The following is an 8,709-nucleotide window of genomic DNA, read 5'->3' on the forward strand; positions in this document are numbered from 1 at the left end:
CCGCGGGAGGAGAGACAACCTGTACTCCAAGTTAAATCAAGGTTAGTACCTGAGCACATCTTTTTGATCCTCCGATCGCTTCCTTCAGAAGGCAACCCGAGTCTCAGGGGCTACTGCATATACAACAGGTGCATTCTATCAATATTATTCAATTGGCAAAACTACATCACAAACCTCAAAACCTCTTAGAAGGCTCGAGAAGGCCTCATTCAATCCGCTCTTCGCGGATAGAACCCTTTCGACCACCGTAACCATCAAGCCACGGTGCTCCTCTGAAATGGGCGCTTGTCGCAGCATGTCCGTCAGCATTTCTGGCACTCCGGGGTCTTCGGAAACCGCCGCCGAAGTGCGGCAATCCTTTGAAGGAATCCATTTACTCGCCTCCAGAATCGTCTCCGGCTATAAACCGGACGGTTCGGGGCCGTCATTCTTGATTCCCGAACCCTGAGTGACAGAGGCACCACCTTCGGGTAGCGCCTTCTTCGTTTCCTGCACTACTTGACGATCGGGAGGAGCCCTTCGGGACAACACCTCGGTATCATCCCCCCTGTTGGGCGAGGAGGCTGGAGAAGACGTGTCACTCTCCATCATCTCTGGAAGAAGGTCTCCCGAGGAGGAGGACGATTGAGAAACACCAGGCGTTAACCTGCGTGGATGTACATATGTCGGATGATTACTTCACTAATAGGAAAAGAATGAGGTACATTTAAAAGTGCCCCAGCTTCACTTACGGTTTGGCCAGAGGTTCGTCCTCGTCATAAAGCCCTACGGCAGCAGCACTCAACCGGCCCGAGCCCCCCGACGATGGCATTTTTCCTCTCTTGGAAGGCTTCCCCTCCTAATCTTCGGAAGCGGCCCTCTTTTTGCCATGGAGGGTTTCCTCTGCACCTTTGCCCTTGGACAAAGGGGTTTCGGTTTCCCCGAACACAGCGTCTAATTCATCCTCAGGGCGGGTATCACCTCTGGGCTCCCTGCTCTCGCGCCCCTCTGCGGACACCTGGTACGGTGTCGGAATCAGCATTCTCGTCAGCAGGGCGGTCGCAGAGTCTTCGGGAAGGGGTGTCGGACACCAGATTAACACCGCTTTCTTTATCCAGTCCTGTATAGGGACGGATTGTTTAGTATTTTGTCAAGAGATGCTTGAATGGAAGGTGTTCGGAGATTGAATACTTACCGCAGTGTCCGGATGATTGCAGCCAAGGCCAACGTCTTCGGTGGTGTCCGGCCATTGATCTCTTTCCCCGAAATACAATTTCCACATTCCTTCGTGTGTGGTGCCGAAGAAGTGCTGAAGAGTCCGCCGCCCTTCTGGATTAAACGTGCACATACGGAGAGGCCGCCGCTGACATGGCAGGGTCCGGCGGACTAGCATTACTTGAACGACGTTGACAAGATCGATGCCCTTCTCGGTAAGGCTTCGGATGCGACTTTGCAGAGTTTGCACTTCATTGACAGATCCCCAGTCCAATCCCTTATTGATCCATGAAGCAAGCTGAATTGGAGGGCCGGGTCGGAACGCAGGCGTAGCCGCCCACTTGGAGCCTCGCAGCTCGTTGATGTAAAACCACCCCTGTTGCCATAGGTCGGAAGACTTGGCGAAAGATCCTTCAAACCAAACCGCGCTGGCAAGCCTGCCTATTATGACGCTGCCGCACTCTGCCTGCCACACCTCTGTCACCTACGGCCTCACATCAAAGGTATTGAGCCACAAACCAAAGTGCGGAGGAGTCCGGAGGAAGGCCTCACACGTGACGATAAATGTTGAGATGAGGAGAATAGAGTCCCGGGCCAGATCGTGAAAATCTAGCCCATAGTAGAACATGAGCCCCCGGACGAAGGGGTTAAGCGCGAACCCTAACCCGTGGAGGAAATGGGACACATATATTACCCTCTCACCGGATTTGGGGGTAGGAATAACCTGCCCCTTTGCAGGAAGCCGATGAAGGATTTCTGGAGTCAGATACCTCACCGCGCGGAGCTTTGCGATATCCTCCTCCGTGACAGAAGAAGCCACCCACCGGCCTGGACGGCTGGATCCGGACATGATTGGGGCTGGTCGAGATTGGAACCCGAGGGTTGGAACTCGAGGTGGCAGGGGTTGAGGAAGAAACAAGCGCAAAAGAAAAAGACGAGACTGGGTCCCTATATAAAGACCCCAAATACTGAGCGTCTCCACCTGGGTCTTGAAACTTACCTATCCCCAAAGAGTTGTGCCCAGGGGACGGTTGGGCTACCCACGCCTGCATTAATAAAATCCCGTGAATAAAGGGGACATGATCTCTGCCTTGACAAGACGTGCCAGTAAAACCGTGCCCCGAGACGTGGGGCGACGTGCTAGCCAACGGTTGGAAATAGTAACCGGGCAGGCGTGATATGATGTCATAAACAGTTATCAGCAAATTGGACTCGTGGAATATTGTATTCTCTGCAATTATATGCACAGGTCCGGATATACTTACCACATCCGAAGACTATTCTGGAGTTCGGAAGGAGGGAACCCGCCTTGCAATGCCGAAGACAAATCGGCGCGCCGGACTCCTGGTCATTGAAGCCAGGTTCAGGGGCTACTGAGGGAGTCCTAGACTAAAGGGTCCTCGAGCGTCCGGCCTGTTATCCTTTGGGCTGGACTGATGGGCTGTGAAGACATGAAGACCGAAGACTGTACCTGTGTCCGGACTGGACTCTACTTGGCGTGGAAGGCAAGCTTGGCAACGGACTATGTAGATTCCCTCTGATGTAACGGAATCCATGTAAACCTAGATCTCTCCGGTGTCTATATAAACCGGAGAGCGTAGTCTGGATAGACATATAGACATTACCATAGTCATACAGGCTAGACTTCTAGGGTTTAGCCATTACGATCTCATGGTAGATCAACTCTTGTAACACTCATATTCATAAAGATCAATCAAGCAGGAAGTAGGGTATTACCTCCATAGAGAGGGCCCGAACCTGGGTGAACATCGTGTCTCCCGTTTCCTGTTACCATCGATCCTAGATGCACAGCTCGGGACCCCCTACCCGAGATCCGCCGGTTCTGACACCGACACCCACGTCGAATATAGATCCCTTTTGGGGGCGGGGGACGAGGCAGAAAAGTTTCCTCCATAACGTGAAATGGGCCTCATAGCCTAGGAACAGTTTGCAAAGAGCGACGAAGCCCGCGATACGTAGGATGGAGCCCGGCGTAAGATTGTGCAGTTGGAGACCGTAATACTCGAGGAGACCTCGGAGGAACGGGTGGATTGGAAATCAAACGCCTCTTAATAAGGAGGAAACAAAGCACACTCGCTACCCCTTAGCAGGATTGGGGAAATTTTCTGCCAGGGCTTCGCCATTGAGGAAGGTTAATCCTGCCCGAACGAGGACTAGATCGGCGGGCGGAAGATATCCCTGCATCTGAAGCTTGGTCAACTGGGCGTGGGATACTGAGCAGCTCTCCCAATCGCCATTTTAGGGCCGTGAGGGCGGGAGGAAGAACTGGGAGCGCTAGCCATGTTTGCGTGGTTTCTTGTGGCAAGTGCTAAGGATTTTCCGCTTGGTGTGGAATGGCATATGAGATTCAGTCTCTTTAAATAGACGCCTTCCCTACATGGCCGGGGTGTTTTGTGTAAAAATACTTGGACCCTTCATATTCATCTGACACGTGGAAGCCGAGGCGACGATGGCGCAGAAGCAGAAGAGCATAACATTTAATGAAAGGCCGAGTTGTTCATAGAACTCACTTTACCAGGACCGAAGATGTGAAGGCCGAATACAGTCCTTTGGTCCAGATGCTTTGAAGTACTCAGAGGAGGAACCCGCCTTGCAATGCCGAAGACAACCTGCTCGCCGGACACATCGTCATTGAAGTCTGGTTCGGGGGTGATAACCCACAAGTATAGGGGATCAATTGTAGCCTCTTTCGATAAGTAAGAGTGTCGAACCCAATGAGGAGCTAAAGGTAGAACAAATATTCCCTCAAGTTCTATCGACCACCGATACAACTCTACGCACGCTTAACGTTCGCTTTACCTAGAACAAGTATGAAACTAGAAGTACTTTGTAGGTGTTGTTGGATAGGTTTGCAAGAATATAAAGAGCATGTAAATAAAAACTAGGGGCTGTTTAGGTAACGAAGCAATAAAGTTAGTATAGCGAGTGTGGAAAAGTGGTGGTAGGAGCTGCGAAATTGTCCCTAAGCAATTGACTACTTTACTAGACCGATAGCAAGTTTTGGTGGAGAGGCCGCTGCTAGCATGTCATCCCTGACTTGGAATTCTATGCACTTATGATTGGAACTATTAGCAAGCATCCGCAACTACTAACGTTCATTAAGGTAAAACCCAACCATAGCATTAAGATATATTGGTCCCCCTTCAATCCCGTATGCATCAATTACTATGCTAGGTTGAAGCTTCTGTCACTCTTGCCCTCCAATACATAGTCTTATCAACATACAACTAACCCTATGGTGTGATCCACGCGCGCGCTCATATGATGGGCACCAAAGGACAGCAACATAACCACAAGAAAATTAAACCAATCGTAGCAATTCACCAATTACCGATAGGACAACGAATATCTACTCAGACATCATAGGATAGCAACACATCATTGGATAATAATATGAAGCATAAAGCACCATGTTCAAGTAGAGGGTACATCGGGTTGTGGGAGAGTGGACCGCTGTAGATAGATGGGGGAAGGTGATGAAGATGTTGGTGAAGATGACGGAGGTGTTGGTGTAGACCGTCGTCACACGATGATGGCCCCGGCAACGTTCCTGCTCCACCGGGAGAGAGGGGGAGAGGGCCCCCCTTCTTCTTCTTCTTCTTCCTTGACCTTCTCCCTAGATGGGAGAAGGGTTTCCCCTCTGGTCCTTGGCTTACATGGCATGGGAGGGGCGAGAGCCCCTTCGAGATTGGATTTGTCTCTCTGTCACTCTCTGTTTCGGCACTCCCTGATTCTGGCCTTTCACCATTTCTTATATTCCCGAAGATCCGTAACTCCGATTGGATTCAAATTTGGACATGATTTTTATCTGGATATTTTCTTTCTTGCGGCGAAAGAAGGGCACCAACCGCCTTACGGGGTGGCCACGAGGGTCAGGGGCGCGCCCACCCCCCTGGGGTGCGCCCCCTGCCTCGTGGCCCCCTCGGGCATCGTCTCATGTTGATTCTTCTTCCAAACATCACATATATTCGAAAAAATCCCCGTCAGTTTTTATCCTGTTTGGACTCTGTTTGATATGGACTTTCTGCGAAACAAAAAACATGCAACAAACAGGAACTGGCACTGGGCACTGGATCAATATGTTAGTCCCAAAAGTAGTATAAAAAGTTGCCAAAAGTATGTAAAAGTTGTAGAATATTGGCATGGAACAATAAAAAATTATAGATACGACGGAGACGTATCAGGGGGCTACTGAGGGAGTCCTGGATTAGAGGGTCCTCGGGCGTCCGAGCTATGTGACATGGGCCGGACTAATGGGCCGTGAAGATACAAGATAGAAGACTTTCCCCCATATCTGGATGGGACTGTCCTTTGCGTGTATGGCAAGGTTGGCGTTCGGATATGAAGATTCCTTTCTCTGTAAACCGACTCTGTACAACCCTAGGCCCCTCAAGTGTCTATATAAACCAGTGGGATTAGGCCATAGAGGCGATCACAACCATACAGGCTAGACATCTAGGGTTTAGCCATTACGATGTCGAGGTAGATCAACTCTTGTAACCCCTATATTCTTCAAAGTCAATCAAGCAGGAAGTAGGGTATTACCTCCATCGAGAGGGCCCGAACCTGGGTAAACATCGTGCCCCTGTCTTGTAACGCCCACGATGCGGCTATATCTCCCACGTGTCGAGGCACGACTTAGAGGCATAACCGCATAGTGGTTTTGTCGCAAGAAGGGTCATCTTCACACAATCCCATGTAATGAACAAGAATGGGATAAAGAGTTGGCTTACAATCGCCACTTCACACAATACATAAATATAATTCATACATCATCCAAAATACAACCATATAGACCGACTACGGTCAAAAACCAGATGAAAATAAGATAACCCCAAATGCTAGATCCCCGATCGTCCCAACTGGGCTCCACTACTGATCATCAGGAAAAGACACATAGTAACGACCACGTTCCTCGTCGAACTCCCACTTGAGATCGACCCCATCATCTGCACTGGCATCGTCGGCACCTGCAACTGTTTTGGTAGAATCTGTGAGTCACGAGGACTCAGCAATCTCACACCCGCGAGATCAAGACTATTTTAGCTTATAGGAAAGGATGGTGTAATGAGGTGGAGCTGCAGCGGCAATAAGCATATATGGTGGCTAACATACGCAAAAGAGAGCGAGAAGAGAAGCAACGGAACGGTCGTCATCTAACAATGACCAAGAAGTGATCCTGAACTCCTACTTACGTCATACATAACTCAGAACGTGTTCACTTCCCGGACTCCGTCGAGAAGAGACCATCACGGCTACACACGCAGTTGATGTATTTTAATTGGGTCAAGTGACAAGTTCTCTACAACCGGACATTAACAAATTCCCATCTGCCTCATAACCGCGGGCACGGCTTTCGAAAGATAATACCCTGCAGGGGTGTCCCAACTTAGCCCATCATAAGCTCTCACGGTCAACAAAGGATAAACCTTCTCCCGGAAAGACCCGATCAGTCTCGGAATCCCGGTTTACAAGACATTTCGACAATGGTAAAACAAGACCAGCAAAGCCGCCCGAATGTGCCGACAAATCCTGATAGGAGCTGCACATATCTCGTTCTCAGGGCACACCGGATGAGCAGTCCGTACAACTAAAACCAATCCTCGAGTTTCCCCAAGGTGGCGCTGCAAAGGGCTCTAGTTTGGACCAGCACTCAGAGGAACACTGGCCCGGGGGTTTAAAATAAAGATGACCCTCGGGCTCTAGAAAACCCGGGGGAAAAAGGCTTAGGTGGCAAATGGTAAAACCAAGGTTGGGCCTTGCTGGAGGAGTTTTATTCAAGGCGAACTGTCAAGGGGGTCCCATAAATCACCCGACCGCGTAAGGAACGCAAACTCAAGGAACATAATCCCGGTATGACAGAAACTAGGGAGGCAAGAGTGGAACAAAACACCAGGCATAAGGCCGAGCCTTCCACCCTTTACCAAATATATATATAGATGCATTAATTAAATAAGAGATATTGTGATATCCCAACATATCCATGTTCCGACATGGAACAACTTCAACTTCACCTGCAACTAGCAACGCTATAAGAAGGGCTGAGCAAAAGCGGTAACTTAGCCAAACAACGGTTTGCTAGGAAAGGATGGTTAGGGGCTGACATGGCAATATGGGAGGCATGATATAGCAAGTGATAGGTAGCGCATCATGGCAATAGAGCGAACAACTAGCAAAGCAAAGATAGAAGTGATTTCGAGGGGTGGTCATCTTGCCTCCAAGGTTCTCAGAGTTGTCGAAAGCTTGATCCTCGTAAGGATACTCAACAGGTTCCTCGTTCACGAACTCGTCTCCTGGCTCTACCCAAGACAAGAACACAAACAAACGAAACCACAATCAACCACGAGAAATGCACAAGCAACATGATGCAAAACATGTATGATATGCAAGATATGATATGCGATGCATATGCGTGCTCCGGAAGGAAAAAGATGAACAAGGAAGTAACTTGGCAAACCAAGCATGCCACTGGACAGACGAGATGATTTCAGTCGAAATCGATATAAAGATCACCGGAAACGGATGCACGGTTTGCAAATGGCAAGCAAAATAAGAATGACACGAATCTGCGATTAACAGCATGATAGCACTTAAAATGCAACAAGTAACAATGCTACAGAACTCCAACGTAGCAACAAAGCATATGGCAGTAAACTACAGGAGATGCTTGACAAAATATGAACACTGAGCTACAGCTAGTTCACAACATAACAAGCTCAAACAAGCATGGCAAAAGTGCAAAAGATAGCAGGATCACAGACTTGGTGAAATTACTGGACATGACTGAAACAGCATCAGGTAGCAATGTTCAGAGCACGAAAACAACATGCTACATGAACTTAACATGGCAAGACAAGGCATGTCAGTATTCTACTAAATGCATATGACAAAAGTCCCTTACTGACCATATGCCAAAAAGGACCAGAAGATATGATGACAAGCATGTAAACTTAGCAGAAAACAGAGCATGGCAGAAACAATAATATGAAGGCATCTTGGTGAGCTTGATGCACTCACCACAAAGCAATGCCTGACAAAACAAGCATACCTACAGCAAGATGGCATGTTTATGAGCTAACCATGGCAAGAACAAATACATAGCATGTATGGATCAACTACAACAAGCTTGGCAAAAATGAATATCATGTTAAGAATCTGTCAGAAATATTTTATAGCAAAAGTAGAGCAATATTGAGTCATGCTATGGCACTCCATAATTGCAAACAAGGGCAGGAATGGCTGAATTACAACAATATATACAAAACATCTTCACTGTACATCACCAAAATATGCATGGATCTCTCTGTAGCATCAAGTTTACATGGCAACAAAATAACAGCAGACAAAGACTTAGAGAAATTACTAAGTCCCTGAAATCAGAAACATTACGGAGCATAGTTTGCATGCTTGTTCTAGTCACCACAGAGATCACAAAAATACATGTCATACACCACTGGAAAGATGGCATGGCATACAACAAAACACATGTAGAGC

This window comes from Aegilops tauschii, chromosome 4 (genome assembly GCF_002575655.3).
Source record: "Aegilops tauschii subsp. strangulata cultivar AL8/78 chromosome 4, Aet v6.0, whole genome shotgun sequence".
Taxonomy (NCBI): Eukaryota; Viridiplantae; Streptophyta; class Magnoliopsida; order Poales; family Poaceae; genus Aegilops; species Aegilops tauschii.